The sequence below is a fragment of the Pteropus vampyrus genome, unplaced genomic scaffold (genome assembly GCF_000151845.1).
Source record: "Pteropus vampyrus isolate Shadow unplaced genomic scaffold, Pvam_2.0 Scaffold83, whole genome shotgun sequence".
NCBI lineage: Eukaryota > Metazoa > Chordata > Mammalia > Chiroptera > Pteropodidae > Pteropus > Pteropus vampyrus.
In genome coordinates, this window is record NW_011888864.1 from 4,560,069 (window position 1) to 4,578,458 (window position 18,390).

The 18,390-nt window shown below is 36.4% G+C and overlaps 1 protein-coding gene and 1 pseudogene across 5 annotated transcripts in view; both read left to right on the forward strand.

The window, feature by feature from the left end:
• FGF14 (fibroblast growth factor 14) overlaps positions 1-18,390 on the forward strand; it is a 580,805-nt gene that overhangs the window by 371,753 nt on the left and 190,662 nt on the right. The gene's annotated exons all lie outside the window — the stretch shown is intronic.
• LOC111741936 lies at positions 15,827-15,945 on the forward strand (annotated as a pseudogene).

An 18,390-nucleotide genomic window follows, 5' to 3' on the forward strand; every position in this document is an offset into this window, starting at 1 on the left:
GAGAGAGAGGGAGAGGGAGGGGGAGAGAGAGAGAGAGAGAATGAAAGCACAAGAACAGAGGAAGAATATTTTATCTCTTTTTTTCTGCTTTTCTGGAAGCATCTCAGCAGCCTATTTCTTTCCAGCCTCAAAGATTGATGTTAAAAATACTTTTCTTTTCATTCTCTTTTGGGGGGGGGGGGAGTGGTAAACTGAATAATACATAAAGTGCATCAGTGATCTTCACTTTTAAAGACCATCAACTGTGGCTCCTTTTGTAAATCAAATAATAGTTAGAATAGTGACTCTATATGCTATATTACCATTCAAATAGCATGTGTGAAATTATGGTTTTATTTCATCCACTCTAGCAGTTATATAGGTTGGGCTTCATTATTATTTGTATTTTGTAGAGAACTGAAAGCTAGATTAACGAAAATCTAGCTGGTGAGTGGGAAGCCCGCAACAAACTGCTAGTCTCACAATAAATTCCATGCCTTGTGCATTCCACCTTATAGAATGATTGCTTCCTAAAATAGATTTTCTCTATTTTTTTTGAAAAAAGTATTCACTACTGTAACATAATGTAATTTAAAATTGGAGATTGTTACATAATACTATGAAATACCATGAGTGTGTATATTTTAGTGAGATATTAACAGATATTAAGATCTATATCGATCTGAGTTTCAGTATTAATAATAACCCATTTTTTCATGTGAATTTGTGAACCAATGGGCCATTCGCTTTACCTGAGTAGAGATTTTTCATGCAACATTTCTCTTGTCTGGGAAACTGATGAAATTAACTTGTTCCTTCAGGGATTTTGAAGGGTTACACAGAAAAGATAAAGAGGTTTGAGGTTAAGAAGTTACGATATTATTACAGACTACATACTTAATTTTTCCTTATATTTCCCTCTGGGTCTTCCACCAGTTAAGCTACTTGCCATGTCCTTAAATGAAAAATAAAAATGGTGATGGAAGGAAATTTGTCTTTGGGTGGTGAACACACAATGAAATATACAGATGACGTATTATTGAATTGTATTTGAAGCCTATATAATTTTATTAACCAATGTCACCCCAATAAATTTAATTTAAAAAATGAAAACATGAGAAATTCTTCTTGCCCCTCTGCCTTATATGGATAGAGCTAGACAGTAGCTATTTTTAGTTTAATGTCAATTTGAGGTTTAATTTTTTAAATATTCAATGTATAAAAGTTAACTTTGATGGCAAATAGCTCTATCAAATATCCATGCAAATGTTTCTAAATCAAATATCTTTCCTGTAATTTGAGAGCAAAAGGTCTTGATTCTAAAGCAGTCATTTCAGAAATGCATATGCCATTAAAGTAATTTTTACCACAAAAAAATACTTGAAATGAGTTGTTCACATATTTTCTTGCTCAATATTGGTCAACCATGTCTTTTTCTCTTCAAGAGTTCTGAAGTTGAAGGTGGCATGCAATGAACATCCAAAATTGTCCATCATTAAAACATATATAACTGACATCTAAATATGTACACATTTTATAATATTTTAAATCATTTTCCCACTTTATTGATGAGGCAGTACAATGAGTCCCTTTGTATTAATGTGCTTGTTTCCTTGCCTCAAGAATTGTATTTCTTTGTTGTTTCACAAGAACTTATCCGTGGCTGAGAGAGCAAGCCATAAATCATAGTCATGGTTAAGAAGAAGGTGTAAACCCACTACCTCTGAGGACCACTGAAGCCACATTAGATTAGCATTTTAGAAAGCGAAACAATTTGCAGTTGTAGACTGGTTTCTAGGCAGTTGCCTGCTGGTTCAAGGACATGCCTGAAAAGTGTAGAAATCAACTTTGGAGTATTGCTGCAATTTTTAGACATTTAAAATGAAAGTGATCAGAGTGCAGTGAACTCTGGCTTGCTAGGTTTACCCTTAGCCTCCAACTGGGAATGCCTTAATCAGCACTCTCCAAGAGCTAGTGGCCTCAGGAAAGGCAGCAGTTTAGTCCAAATGAAAAACTGAGAACTATTAGCTTAATGGTTGATAAATGCCACAGCAAGAGTCTCTCTCTAATTTTTATTTTGGAGGTCCTCATTTAACATTTAATTTGGGGAGTCACAGGTGACTAGTCAATAGGGACCAAGTTAACTAACTCCATTCCTGCTGTTTAAACCATTCTTCTTCAAAGCGAAATCGAGTAGACTCTTACGCATTTATGCAGATTCAGACCAACTGTGATGCAATTGAGAAGCCCAGTAGCCACTCAGTACTGATTTCCTCTGGCCTCTGAAATTCCACAGCTGTTAGAGTTAGTACCACTGTTTTGTTATGCTTAAAATTTGCTTATGGACAAGGCATGTGCAAGTACACCAATGTATAGGCATGCACACACACACACACACATACACATACACACACATTCAGTGAATTCTAAATTATTTTTCCATGTCCCCTTAGGGGACATGGGAAAATACATCAGACTATCTCAGTTTTACATATTGGACTCTCCTATAACCTTTTATTGAAGAAAGTGGTTTATATCTGATGGAAAGAAGTATGGAAACCGTTAAGTATGTTTCATATCCTCGTTTTTAGTTTTTTGCAAGCATAAATTATATATAACGTAAAATGTTTTCTACTGCCAACCCCTCCACAGTATCTCATACATTGTTGATGCTCCATAAATATTTACAGACTGACCAATTCTACTGAGTAGAGCAACTCAAAGTCAAGGCCTGGTTAAGTCTTTATAAGGGGATAAGGAAAATTTCCCCTTTACCTTTAAGTTCTTTCTCACTCTGCAGGTATGTTTTGTTTTGTTTTGTTTTCCCCCATTAGCTTGAAAACTCCATAAAGGCAAGAACTATGTCTGTTTAATCCTATGATGGAATGTACTTTTAAAGTTAAATTCAAGAACAAAACCTGCCGAGAGCAAAGACATTGCTTAACTAGGTTCCTTTTAAGCTAAAGGGTATTTTGAGGTTGTGACTGAATAAACAATATCTCTGAGAGGCTGGATCCAGTGATACAGAGTTTGACATTACTGGGTTAACAGTTACATTTTAATTGTTTCTTAAGCACCTCACTCTATGTTTAGTGTTTACAAATAGGATATTAAAAGACAGTAAAGGGCATGCTTTTGACCACTAAGGACTTCACTAACTAATTGAGAAGATTAAGGCACAAATCAACACAAGTTAATAGAATATTCCTATTCTCGGAGTTCCTGAGTTATGTTCCTCTAAGAATAGCTAATGTTGCTACCTTATAATTATATTCAGACTTTGAAAATACCTAAGTGTATCAGTTAGGCTGCATTTAGCTACAAGTAACAGGGTACCCAACTACTAATAACTTAATGTATAAGTATATGTATTTATTTTTAATTTAATTTTATTATTAGTTTCAAGTATTCAGTACATTGTTTAGACATTTATATAGTTTATAAAATGATCCCCTTGATTGCCCTTTCTCTCCTCTGGCTCTCTACCTAGCCATTACATCCCTATGCCATGCTCCCCATCCTCGTGACCATCAACTACTAATTTGTACTTCTTTAACCCTTCACTCCTTTATCCCAACCCCTCAACCTCCCTCTCCTCCTGGCCATCACCAGATTGTCCTCTATATTTGTGAGTCTGTTTTTGATTAGTTTGTTATTTTTGTTCCTTAGATTCCGCATATAAGTGAAATCGTATAGTTTTATGTATTTTCTTAATTGAAATATCTGGAAGGAGGTCATTATAGCCTTGCTCAGTGGCTTCATTACTGACTCAGAAACTCAGCTTTTCCTGAGTTTTCCCTTATTAGGCACCTCATAGCTACAAGAGTCCCAGCCATCTCTTATTTACACTTATGTCCCTAACAGGAAGGAAAGGAAGGGTGAGGCAAAATGAATTGTCATTTTATCGAACAGGAAAAAGGGCAAAAAATATATATATATATTTTAGTACCCTCTATAACACCCACTTTCTTCCCCCAGAAGCTTTCCCTTTGTATCCCATTGGCCAGGAGCTGCGTTGACAGCTGTACACATCTCCAGGAAAAGCTGGGCATGTGAATTTTCAGAAAAGGGAAGTGGACTTCATCATAGTTGGCTTAGAGCAACTGTGTTTCATTTCTCAGTGTTGAGCAAATTGCCACAGTGAAAAAAATTGGAATTCTTTTGACAAAAATGGGTGGGATGCTGCTTGGTAAAAATTTAATTTCTTCTACACCAAGTAACTCAAAATCTTTTACTAACTCTTCTTTAGATTGTTTTTCATAAGCTAACATCCCAGGGGAAATTTTAAGCTCTTGGGGAAATGCATGAGCTCTTTTAAATCTCCATGGTACAATAACTAAAGGGCATGCATTTCTAAGCAACAATGTGCCTTTGCTGAATCTCTTTTCTATTTACTTTTCGGAACTTACCAAATTAATGGTATCTGTAAGTGGCATTCATTTTCTAAATAGTATCCTAGTGGCCACAAAGAGCAGTCCTTCAGGTTTCTGCAGGCCTAAGGCTGAGAAGCTATGACAGGCGCTAGGGAAGACTATTAAAGAAACTGAAGATAAACAGGACTTTCATCATGGAAGTCCACATTGGGCCCTGATTGCTTTAAGGAGTAGGACAGAATTATAGATTACTACTTGGAAAGTTTCCTAGAAGAGAAAAATATTAGGCCACCTTCTTAACGTATGGCTGGAATTGAATCTCCTCAATACAAGGCCCATTGAACCATTTTACAGAAGTGAAAAATGAGGTCCAGAAATATTAATCTAAAAATAAAATAATGAAACCACTGATGAAGTAGGAACAGTGCAACTAATTTATAATTCATCATAATTCCTGTAACTGGCTCCCTCACATACACACTCCTATACACATAAAAAAAAAAAAAAAGAAAAGAAATCAATCTTCTCTCTTTTACGTATCTTAAAATTTTTGCAGATGAGACCATCATAGTCACTTGAATTTTACTTAGTGTGTGGAACACTAAGTCGAAAAAAAGTGTTGCAAAGTTCGAGGAGAATAATATTTGTATTTTAAAATTTCAAAACAAATTAGAGCTGGTATGTGTCCTATTCTAGGAATGTTTGGTAATTGTATTAGTTATAAAAACTTTCGCAAATGTGAAAATTTTTTTGTTAATCTGCTTTCATTTCTCTTTTTAAAAAAGAGGAAAATCCTCTACATTTGCTTCTTTGTCATTAATGAGGTTTGTGCATTGAAAACTCATTTAATGTCATTGCTAATGAACTCATTTTAATATCTGTGTTTGTGATTAGGCTGACTTCATTAGAAAAAAACCTGTAAGTCTGCTCCTTTGATAATGAAAATGTTATGCGACTGTATCAACCATATCAGCTTCCTCTCTCCTTTCTGTGCTCTTTCTCTCTCTGTAACACTTTTCTCTTTCTCAGCCCCTCCTATGGAATTGTTTAACAACACTAATTCTCATTGTGCACTTGACATGCTATATATTGGGCAATGAAACCTGAGCTATTTTAAAATTCATTTTGATGACTAATAAATTAACTACTGGTAATAAAAAATAACTTGAATAGTAATATATAATTATGTCCCTCCAAAGATCTGACCACATGTCTTCGCTTCATCTTGACTTTTACTATACATTATTGCTAAATTTTAGCATATTTAAGGGTCCTGTTGAATGCAACTCTCAGAGTTGAGGAAAGGTGAAATAGTATTGACAATGCACGCAGATGGTCTGCTTGGACATCATCGCCCCTCAACAAAGCCATCTTTTCTTTAAAAGTGAACTGTTGAAATTTTATTTGAATTAATACCTTTAATTGACCTAGAAGAACTGTCCTATCTTAAAAGGTCTTTTTTCTACCATTGAATTGCCAGATTACTGCCTTTTGTGCATTACTTTTATTTTTGGAGACAACTCATTTTAAAGAAAGATTTATTTCTAGGATTACTTTATTAGAGAATCTCACCATTAAGTAATTAAAAGCTCTGGGAAGTAAAGAGGTCTTCTTCTATAAATAATATATAATAACCTCACTAGGTTTATTTTAGAAAAATATCTATAGAAGTTAACTCTCTAGTATTTTAACAGCCATAAATGACAATATCATGCTGTTTATTGGAAGTAATATATAGAATAGATTTATAGAATAGATATGTATTTTATATGAGTGCAGCTATGTTGATATGATGTTATTAATTTCAATTTTTAATATTGTGCAGCATTTTGCTTTTGGGGACAATGAATAAAACTCAAAATAGAACGAATACTTTTTTGTGATACTTATTATCTGTATTGAGAACATAAAATTTTAAAACACAAAATTAAGCTAATGATCAAAAATATACAGTTCATCCTATCTCTCTCTAAAAGATTCATTCTGAGTGTTTGTTCTGAATTTTAGGGATGCTAAGGATGATGAAATCCATCAGAGATTCCCAGTAGTAATCATCTTTCTGTTTGTCACCTTCACGAGCTTAGACAATCCTTTAAACACCAAAGTAACAAAAAAGTAAAAACAAAAAACAAACCTTTATTAATTCATCCATTTGTTAAATAAGCATTGCATAACTAGTTTGTTCTAGACAAGGTTCCTGAGGATTAAGGATGGCATTCTTAGAGGGAGTGATACACTTGAGATTGAATAAAGGCCCTTTGGTAATGTTTGAAGAGGCAGAGAGAGGTGGGCAGGGGTGGGGCCATGGCTGTTTTAGATGAGTTCCAAGGAACTGTGGCTCCATCTTTGCAGGTGATTGGAAACTATGGAAGTTCTTAAAATAGATCGATGAAGTAGAATTTGCATTCTACTTTTTATTTTCGGGGATTTTATCTTTTAGAAAACTAATTCTTTTTGTCTTGTAGATGATGTGCTGGTGGTAGCAAGGATAGGTAGACAATAAAGCAGCAGGAGGTCAGCTAGAAGTCTGGTTTATCAAATACCACGTAGGCCAGGGGGCAGCAAAAGTTTTCTGTAGGCCTGAGAGTAAATATGTTAGGCTTCACAGTCCATATGGCTCTGTCATGACTGCCCCACTCTGTACTGTCTGTAATGGGGAAGCAGCCTTAGACAATATGAAAGCAAATGGGCATGGCCATGTTCTAAAAAAAACTTTGCCAACCCCTGATTTAGACTATCAAATATGCATTAAAAATGAAAAAACTGATTGCTGTAGTAAAGCTTGCTATTTACACCCATGATTAGAGCAGCATTATTCACAATAGCCAAAAAGTGGAAGTATCTCTAGTATCCGATGAATGGGTAAACAAAATATTGCATATACTACAATGGAATAGTATTCAGTTTTAAAAAGGAAATTCTGACTTATGCTACAACATGGATGAACCTTGAGAATATTATGCTAAGTGAAATAAGCTAGTCACAAAAGAACAATTATCATATGATTCCACTTATATAAGGTACCTAGACCAGTCAGATTCATAGAGACAGAAAGTAGAATGGTGGTTGCCCGGAACTGGGAGAAGGGAGATGGAGAGTTATGTTTAATGGGCACAGAGTTTCAGTTTTGCAAGATGAAGAGATTCATCATAGAGCTGAATGCTGGTGATGTCTGGACACAATGTGAACATACTTAATGACATTGACCTGTATACTTAAAATGGTTAAAATGGTAAATTTTGTGTTATATATGTTTTACCATAATTTAAAAACAAGAAATGATTGAATAAAAGAGCAAAAAGCCACTCACTATTGCTTTGTTCCAATTCCATTTTATAATGACTGTTAGACTAGTTGGCCACACAAAGTTACTACAGGTAGTGGGATGAAACATATACAATGGTAGTGATTTGGGCAGAATACAGCAGAGGCAGCATCCCAGGCTCTACTTGCACTGGTTTGGATGTTTTCTGACTACAGGTTACAGAAACTCTGAATCAAACTGTCTTAAAAACAAAGAAAATTTATGCTTGAACATTGCAGTAAGGCCAAAGTTAAGGTAGTCCACATGGCTGACTCAGTAGTTCAATTATGTTCTCAAATTCCATGCTTCAGATCTGCCCATTTCTCTGTTGTGCCATCTGTGGAGTTGGTAACGAAAAGCTTACAGCAGTTCCTGGCTCCGTCAAAAGAAGCAACATCCAGGGGGAAATGAGATTGTCTCTTCCTGGGACTACTTCTCAGAAATGTAAACTTCTTTCTCCAAAGTCCTCTTGAGTTCACTGGCTAGAACTAGGTCACATGACTGATGCTAATTCTGTCACTTAAGAAGCGCATAGAATTGACCTTGGATCAATTCAGTGGAAGCTCATTTCTGAATCTAGGGGGTGCGGTCATTTTCTGAAGCACCTGGGTGCCTGAGCTAAGGATTGGATTTGGTTTGGGAAGGAAGGAATGTGGTTTGTAGAGAATAGGTTTTGCATATTAGACAGACAAAAAATAATATACACATACTCACTTTGGAGAGTAGAAATTAACACTTTTATGGATATATTATGTGTCAAATATTATGAGAGAATCTTTGCATTACCTCATTTAATCCCGAGGAAACCTGTATGGGGTAGGAATTCCCCAACCCCTCTTTTTTAAGGATGGATGAAGAAAACGGGCTTGAAGGATTTAAGAACTCATGTGCCTTTTGACTCCTAAACCTTTGCTCTTTTTACTACGTGGCACTGTCTTTGAAAAGATATAAATAACTCCTCAGTTGAAAAGCATTCCTTCAATCCTTCCCACAACCATAATTGTCATCTATACAACCATTTTTAAGGGAGGAGACTGAGAGGTTTCAAGAGCTTAAGCAAATGGCTCGAATTCATACAACTAGTAAGTGGCATAGCTAGAATTCAAATCCAGCTTCTCTTACTCTAGAGTAGAGTAGTCAGTATGGAACCCAGAAAGATTGAATGGTTTTAATGGCATAGACATTCCAGTTAGACTGCCTCAATTCAAGATTCAGATGTAGCACCTACTATCTGTTATCCATAGATATTAATTTTCTCTGCCTCAGTTTCCTCATCTATAAAATGAGAATAATTATAATACTTACTTGGTACAAAGTAAACTCTCTGATGTGGCAAGTTGAGCTTCTCTGCTGTGCAGGGTAAAAAGTGAAGAGTAAGTGGCTCCCTATTTTGAGCCTACTGCCTCATCTTCATTAGCTCTGCAGGTTGATTTCCATTATGTTTGCCCTGAGGGCTGGAGCTTATGTTTTGGTACTCATTACAGAAGGAATAGCTGTTTTATAAGGTACTATCTGGATAGAGATTAAACAAATAACACCTATATCTGATTATATAAGTGTTGCAAAGACTTTTTGCTCTAGTTCGTCCTGAGAGAGTCATGGAAACACAGACATCAGTGTAGGAATTCTTTGCAATTTGCTAGTTTAGATACTTCTTTTACAGACAGGAGATGACCAAGATCAGAGAGAACTGGTGATCTGCCTGGGGTTGCAAAGCTAGTTCCTGGGAGTCCAGGACTGGGTCAGGGGCCACTGATTGTTAGTTCAGTGTGTTTCTTATACCAACTGTCAACATTTTTTAGGAGAGAGATCTTTTGTAGATGCATAAGATATACTTGAGAGTAATCATGATTGGATATTCTGCAGCAAATAACTATGTTCCATAAATTAAAAAACAATCACATGAGAACCATGGATTAAAGCGTAAAAATTTATTTCTTAATTACCTTTAGGGTCCAAGAATAACAATGATATTTTTTCTAAAATTTATTTTATCATTATTTTTTATAGAATAGTAACCAATTTTATTGACTCCTGCTCTTTTTAAGGGAATAAAGAGCAGACAGACATTCCCTGAGATATTAAGCAGACTTTTCCTTAGTCACTCTGTGGTGATAACTAGAGTAACAGTGTCCACTGCTGGCAAATCAGATAATTGCACCATTCTTTATGCAGTTACTGTATGTGAGGAATAACATTTTACCTTCATCCAGATACATTATCGAGTAAGACTAAGGCATATATCCTAAAAGGATGTCCCTGTAGTTTAAAAATATGTTTGTTTTTTATTAGTTCAATAATCAATTAATGATTTACCTCTATAAATCTAAGAATACAAACATAATGATGGTTCTTATTTTAAAATAAATGAGGTTTATTATAGTAAGAGAATAGAAAACATAAATTTACACAAAGAAGTTTATATTTAGTGTTATAAAATAAGCAAAATCAATTATCATTTTATGGTCATCCAACTGACTTTTTTTGATCATTTAAAATAATAATTCACCAAAAACTTACCTGGGTTTATTATTTTCAGGACATTCATCATAACTTTAGAAGGGGGAAAATAGAAGACAATTGAAATAAAATATTTTCCTTAATTTATACAAAATATTTAAGGACAATTCAGTATGCTAAACCTTTAAAACACTTTTTGTAACCTACGAATTTAAATTGTTTAACTGGAGAGTTGGGTAAAAGCCTAACTAAAAACGACCTGTTTTCCAAGATTTGTATGTGCTTTAGGCAAATCTTCCTGGGTTTCAATGCCAAAAACAGGCAGCAGAGGGCCCAGTGTATTTTAACTATCAGGAGACTTGTTGAAACTTAGGACAGATTTTTGTTACTCTTTTAAGTTTCTTCTTAAAATTTTTACTTGTATATGGTAAAATTTGCATATATATATATATACACATATATATATATTACTGTTGTATTGCTATAGAAGAAATTAGGATGCATGGATAAAATGGTCTCATCATATCGATATAATTTATGAAAATCGACAGATAGCAATTTAATCTAGTTATAGAAATCTAGCTTGGATAATTAAGTGCTAGTGTAGAATTTTGGTGATTATTAACTTTGAACTTGGGCAATTACAGCTATTACAAGGAGCACACGCCCTAGGTGGAGACTGTGCATAGTGATAACGATTGGTCAGTTACAGGGAACTGTAACTGCTGCCCTGTCTCTGCTCCCTTTGTCCTCGTTTTGTGACGATTCCCAGGTTTTGAGATTCGAAGCTGTTTACTTGTAGGCATCAGGACTGGGTAGGCCCAGTAACATCAATATCTCCACAATTTCGCTGCTTTCGGTTCACAAGATTATTCTTTCCTGACTCTTTAGGTCTCACTTGACCTGCAGAATCAAGCTCTGTCCCCTTTGTGAATCTTACAGATACTTCCCACTGGGAGTCTTATCTCCCTAAGAATTTTATTTGTTCTTATCATATTCTGATCCATCCAGAACCTCACACATGCACACTTTATTTGCAGCATTTATTTCATACTTTATTTCTTATGCATTTATTCATTTATTCATTCAACAAATATTTACTAAATTTTACTCTGTACCAAGGTCTGGGAACAGAGCAATGAACAAGACCTATGAGGCCGCTGTTCTTGTGGAGTGAGAAAAATCACGAGTGCATAAAGACAAAAATTAAGATGAGATATGCTGAGAAAAGATCTCATCAGACAAAGAAATTCAGATGAGATCTAAAGTGTGCAGGTAGTTACTTGGATTGAATAGACAAAGAAGATCTCTGAGGAGGTGATATTGAAGTGGAAACCTGAATGACAGGAAAGGGCCATCCTTATCACATTTCAGATAGAAAAAAAGCAGTTTGTGCAGAAGCCTCAAGGCGAGCACCAGCTTTGCTTGTTGGAAAAATAGAAAGTAGACAATTGTATCTCCCACTACCGCTTTCCATTTCACCTTGGAAAGGACAAATGACCAAAGAGAATATTTTTTGCATTCATCTCCCACTGGAGCAATATGGCTCCATTGAATATCTGTGCCTCCCTACCTCTCTCCTTACCGCTACCTCCCTACATATTTCCAGAGGGAAAGGTGACCTTGTGTCACTGCTTCTCTGCACTTTATCCTGTATTTGAAAGCTTACTCATTTAGGCATGCTGATTACTAAGTTTCTTGCTAACCAACCCAAGGCACTGATAGAACGAGATATTCACTGCCTAGAAGGACTTAATCAAGATCATTTAAAGTTAGTCCTCTATTTTGCATGTCCAGAAAGGTTAAGGGACTTGATCAAGGCCGTTTTGCCAATTTAAAGAGGGAAAGAGCCCAGGAATTCCACACCCCACTCCAGAGCTCTGTGAATTACCTTGTTCTGTCTGCTTTAAAACATCCCTCTGCAACATTCTATTTCTCTCCCCCATCACCTTTTCTCCCTCTTCTCTTAGATCCCACGGTTCTTTTGCTTTCTGGCCCTTCTCTTTATACTATTTCCTTCCAAAGTATGCCAAGTCTTTTGCCCTATCTCCAATTAATAGGAATATTTGGTGGCCTTTTGACCCAAGAGCTTTTTTTCTCTATAAACTAGATCGAATACATATAGTAAGGTCACACATACATTGAAACCTCCTCAACTTGAGACTGTTTCAGATGGATAGTGCAGTTGTACAAAACCCATTGGCATTTGCAGTCTGTGAATCAGGAACAAGGAAGAAGATGGAAGATTGTATACCATCAGTGCATGGTGAGGAGATTTTACAAAGCTTTATCACACAAGATGCAAATCTTAATGATGGCCAGTGGTGCTTTTTAGGTCTTGTGTTAACTCCCTGGAGGCTTCCTGGCCTAATTCTAACTTCTTCATCCATCCTTACAGTCAGGGATAATGAGATTCAGGCTGACAGTCAGGGATAATGTACAGAAAGAATGTGCTTTCACTCCTAAGATCATGGAAATCAGACAAAAATAAGGGAAAGGATGGACTGACATTTTTTAATGAGCTGGCTGTAGCTTCAAGCCATTTCTAATCATTATTCAATAATTGTGTGTGTATATTAGTGCTGGTAATAATTTTAAAGCTAAATCCAGGAGGACTGGAGAAACTCCGCCACCAATAATCAGAGAAAAATAGGCCAAGGCCAGAATGTCTATGAAATGTACAGAATTGTACTGAGTAATTTTCTCTCTAGAACCAGAAAGTATAACATGGGAAAAGTTAGAGCTCAATATAGAACCTGAAACTCACCAGACTTATTCATTCATCAAACATTCAGTGTTCAACCATCCTTACCAACCTGCTCTAATGTTGCAAATGTGCTAGCTCTTAGACAGGGTTGTTCAACCTTGGAACTGTTGACAGTTTAGGTGGATAATTTGTTGCTGTGAGAAATAATATATGATGTTTAGCAGCATCCCAGGTCCTCTACTCAGTAGATGCCAGTAGCACACATCACCCCCGCAGCTGCAACAACTAAAAATGTCTGTAGACTTTGCCAAATATGTTCTGCAGGGCAAAACCATCCGAGTGGAGAACCAATGCTCCTGGATGAAGGTATTACTTTTTCTCAGAAGGATAATGTTTATTCATTATTTATGTTATGCCTTATTCTTAAAAAGGATTTGAAGAAGCTTACAGTGAATAAAATAAAGACTGATGATTAAATGACATAAATGATGAGGGAGAGAGACATACCAGAAATCTAGGCTGAAGATAGCAATTATATTTAAAGAATACATTTAGCTTTGAGATTCCAAGGGGACAAATTTTAAAGGAAAATAAGTTATATAATTCTTATTGACTGACAAAAGAAAAAAAAATACTAGCTTTATTTGAGTGAAATTTTCTTTTTGGTTTGGATTTTATTAGGAGACACATGCCATGATGTTATTTTCGCAGCAATAAATTTTTATTAGGGAATAACAATAAATGTTCTTCTTATGTCCATCCCTAATATGAATCCATGAGATGAGAGCAGAGGGAACAATTATAAACATTAATTTCATGAAGACATTCTTTAACCAGATGTTCATCATAATTAATTTTAACAGTACTTGGTTAAGAAAAGTCATTCCTGGTAAATACACATGATGGACCTCTCTCTGCACCAACGAATTTCATTGTTATGCATTCAGCAAATAACGGAAAGTTGTCTCTGGCTGTTTGAGGAGAGTGCTTTATGTTTACAAATGGATTTAGTTCCCAAGACCTGACTTTGAAGTCACACATATGACTTGATGAGTTGCCTGTTCTTATACCCGTAGCAGTACCATGCTGACAGAACCAGTGAAGGCTCCAGCCTCAGTGGCACCTTACTGGAAAACTTGTATAAAGCAATCAGTAGGCAGTGTCACTGATGTGAGGACTGGACTTCTTGACTCCAGAGTTTTTTTCTTTTAATGGAAGAATAAGTTTGTTTTCAAATAGCATGTTAGTTTCGTAAGGCTGTCATAACAGAATAGCACAGACTGGATGGCTTCAACCACAGAAATTTATCTTCTCACAGTTCTGAACGCCACGAGTCCAATATCAAAATGTTGGCACATTTGTTTTCTTCTGCGGCCTTTCTCCTCAGCTTCTCAGGGTGTCCTCACTAGGTCTTTCCTCTGGGCGCATGCATCTGTGGTGTCTCTCTGTGTGTCCGAATTTGCTCCTTTTACAAGAACTCCAGTCATTCTTGATTAGGGCCTACCCCAAGGGCCTGATTTTAACTTAATCACCTCCTTAAAGACCCCCATCTCCAAACACAGTCACATTTTGAGGTACTATGGGTTAGAACTTCAACATATGAATCTTGGGTAAACACAATTCGGCCTATAATAAAGAACTTGCATGTTATTGTCATATAAGTGAGGAATTATTCGAATACATTCATTATCCTCAGTTGGTTCCATTAATCCATTCCAATAGATAGGTGTAAAGAGAGAATTTTATCCACGGTGACAGAGGTTTTCAAATCCTCTCAAACATTTTTCAGGGCTGAGGCAGGCTCGAAGGTACTGTGACAAATTTGTGCCATCTTTTTTAGCAAGGGGAATTTATGCGTATTTCAGGCTATACAAAAAGTCTTCATTCTGTTGGTGTTCCAGGAACCCCGTCCCACCCCTTTAATCTGACCTTTCTGATCTGATTTACTCCCATATACTCCCTAATTTTCCTGTCTAGAAAAAGAACATGCATTTGCAAACATCCCATGGATGGTAAATTAAGGGTTTGTAGTAACTGATTCGACCACATGTTCTGGGTGTATTCTCTCATTAAATCATTTATTTATCTTCTAACAAATATTATGGGCAATCTATTGCATGCACTAAGTATTGAAGAGACAGTGAGAAAGAACATGACTCACCTTGCTCTAGAAAACAGAAGAATCACAGAAAGAGAGTAGCTAAGCTCCCTGAGGATAGATTTCTGGTGCTGACTTGACATGGTGGCCCATAGATTCTTCTGGATCAGACACTAATTAAAATATTTTATCCCATGATTTCTACAAATGGTTGAAATACTCCTGAAATGCTTATATTTTGCTATCCACAGTGGTGTGCCTCTCAACTGGTGTCCCTAACTTTGGTTCTGTATCACTCAGCACTGTGCCCAGAAATGGGACATGGCCTTTGGGGTACCTGGGGGTGAGTGGCAGGACTAGTGTATTCTTCAAAACTCAAATTTTCTCAGAAAATGACTTCTAGAAGTCTCCTTCCAAAAAAATATTCTGTGAAGTTCTTTTCATTTCTTTATCACATAAATATTCATAACCTTCATGGTTTGGACATTCAAAAGCAGCTTTGATCTGGTCTCAAACTATAGATGCTGTGACCCCGCACAACATTCTTGCTTTCCCCATCTGGGAAATGGAAGGGATCTCTCTTTTATAAGGTTATCTCAAGGAGAAAAGAGATAATGTCTGCTAAGTGTCTCTTGCTGCGGCGTCCAATAAATGTTAGTTCATGCAAGATGTTTGAAACCACAAATGACCTTTTCCACTGCCACCTTCCAGAATTCGAAATCTCCCCCTTCATTGACCTGTGACAGATCTACCAAATATTTTATTCTTTTGAGATTAAACGTTATGTTTAAAAATCTTTTATTAATAAATAAAACGTCTTACCTGAGGAGGAAAAAAAATGCATATAATGAATTCTCAGATTAACTGATCACAGTAGTTAGATGACTACTTAGGAGACCTGTGGAGTCTATGGCCATGCTACCCTGAACAAGCCCGATCTTGTCTGATCTTGGAAGCTAAGCAGGGTTGAGCCTGGTTAGTACCTGGATGGGAGACCACCTAGGAAGACCAGGTGCTGTGGGCATAAAAAATAAGGGATTGTAAACTGACAAGGTCCTTATAATCTGTGAAGTCAACCAAGGGGTGCTTTACCAAAACAAACAAACAAACAAACAAACCTGTGGGGAAAAGAGATAATTTTCTGGATAGATATCTATGCATTCTGGTTTTTGTTTATGTTGCATGCATATTGGGATTGTAGTTGGGGGTGGCTTGGGTATCAGGACCAAGAAGCATGCAGCAGCACTGTTGGTAGGGTGTGAGGGGTCAACCTGATTAGTGTGACCTCTCTATAGTGGATATCAGGAGATCAAGAGGCTGCTGTATGCAGCTCAGAAGTGGTTGAAAGAAGAAAATTGGTTTCACAGCAACTCAGTCACAATTTGCCTAAGCCTAATTGTAGAAAGTGATGAATTTCAGTTATCATTTCAACTTTAGTGGGAAATGTTTTATTAAAATGTAATCCTGAGAATAATTGCCATTTCTTTTCTTTTCCTTTTTTCTTTTTGACTTTAGTGTATTGTATCTGTAGCTCCAGAATGTTCTTTGGTATGTCCATGAGTATAAAACAAATCTAAAACTGAGTTTCCTTTGTAACAGTTTGGACTGTGGAACTACCCAACCATCCAACACTCTGTATCAAGAGAACATTATATTCCCCAAATTGCCACCTACTGTTAGAGGGTCTTCAATGAAGATAATGGAGAAGTGATGCGAAGATGACTTAGGGTGCAATGAGAAAGTTCAGAGTATAGGGCAGTATGGACTTTCAGAGAATCTCTATGTGCTATAATTGTGAACAGGGCTACAGTCTCATTTGAGTAGGTGCTTTTGCTGTTGTTTTCTTCTAATAGTACTTTATTGAAGTATAACCTGTGTATGTGTTACATGCCATGCTGTTGAGTAGGCTCTGACTCCTAGCAACCCTATGAATGAGTAACGTCCACAATGTCTTGTTCTTAACAGCCTTGCTCAGCTCCTGCAGACTCATGCCTGTGGCTTCTTTTATGGAGTCAGTCCGTTTAATATTTAGTGTTTCCCTTTTCCTGCTGCCTTCTATTTTTCTCAGCATCACTATCTTCCAAAGAACCCTGCCTTCTGATGATGTATTAGAAGTAGGATAGCTTCCGTTTTGTCATTTTTGCTTTCAGTAATGTTTCAGGCTTAATTTACTCTAGAACCCTCTTGTTCATCTTTCTGACAGTCCAGAGTTTATACATTGAGCTCTTCTCCAACACCATATTTCAAATGAATCATTCTTTTTTTCCTATCAGCATTATTCACTGTCCAACTTTCACATCTATAGATAGTAATTGGGAATATGAACGTGTGGATTATCTTAACCTTGGTCTCTAATGACACATCTTTGCTCTCGGTGAACTTTTCTAATTTTTCCATTGCTGCCTTTCTGAGTCTCAGCCTTCCCTTCATTTCTTGGCCACAGTCTCCATTTGAATTCGATGACTAAACGAAAGTAAGCAAAATATTTAACAATTTCAATGTCTTCATTGTCTGTATTAAAGTTGTGTGCTTCTGTAGTCATGATTTTTGTCTTTTTGATATTCTAATGCAGTCCTGATTTGGCACTTTTTTCTTTCACTTTCATCAGAAGTCATTTCAAAACATTGCTACTTTTTGCTAGTAAGATGGTGTCATCTACATATCTTGTTATTGATAATTATTCTGCCAATTTTCACTCCTCCTTCCTCTGAGTCTAGCCCAGTTTTTCATAGGATATGTTCGGTATACAGATTAAACAGCAGGGAGATAAAATGCGTCCTTGTCTGACACTTTGCCTTTAGGAAACCATTCTGTCTCTCCATATTCTGTCCTGACAGTGGCTTTCTGCATGCAATACAGGTTACACATTAGGATGATCAGGTGCTGAGGCACGCCCATTTTTTGCAGAGCAACCCATAGCTTTTCTTGATCTACACGGTCAAAGGCTTTTTACTGTAGTCTATAAAACATAGACTAACCTTCTTGTGAAATTCTTTGGAACATTCTAGTATCCAGCAAATGCTCTCGATTAGATCTCAAGTGCCTCTTCCTTTTCTTGAAACAAGAAATGCCAGCTTGAACATCTGGCATTTCTTGTTTCATATAAGGCAGAGGCTTTGTTGCATCACCCTGAGCATCATTTTTGTGGAAATTAGAGCAATGGCACTATAGTTACTGCACTCCCTGGCAACTCCTTTCTTGAAGGTTGGAATGTATATTGAACATTTGGGCCATTGTTTTGTTTTCCATATTTGCTGAAATATTCTTGTTAGGATTTTCATTGATCCAGTCTCTGTAGCTCAAAATAATTCTATCGGTGTCCCATAAACCTCTTGTGGTTTATTTCTTTCTCATTCTTTCAGGACAGCTTTCATTTTGCTTTCTAGAATAGGCTAGAATAGAAATATAACATACACAAATTAAAATGCAGATATTTTAGGTGTACAACTCAATAATTTTGTCAAATAAA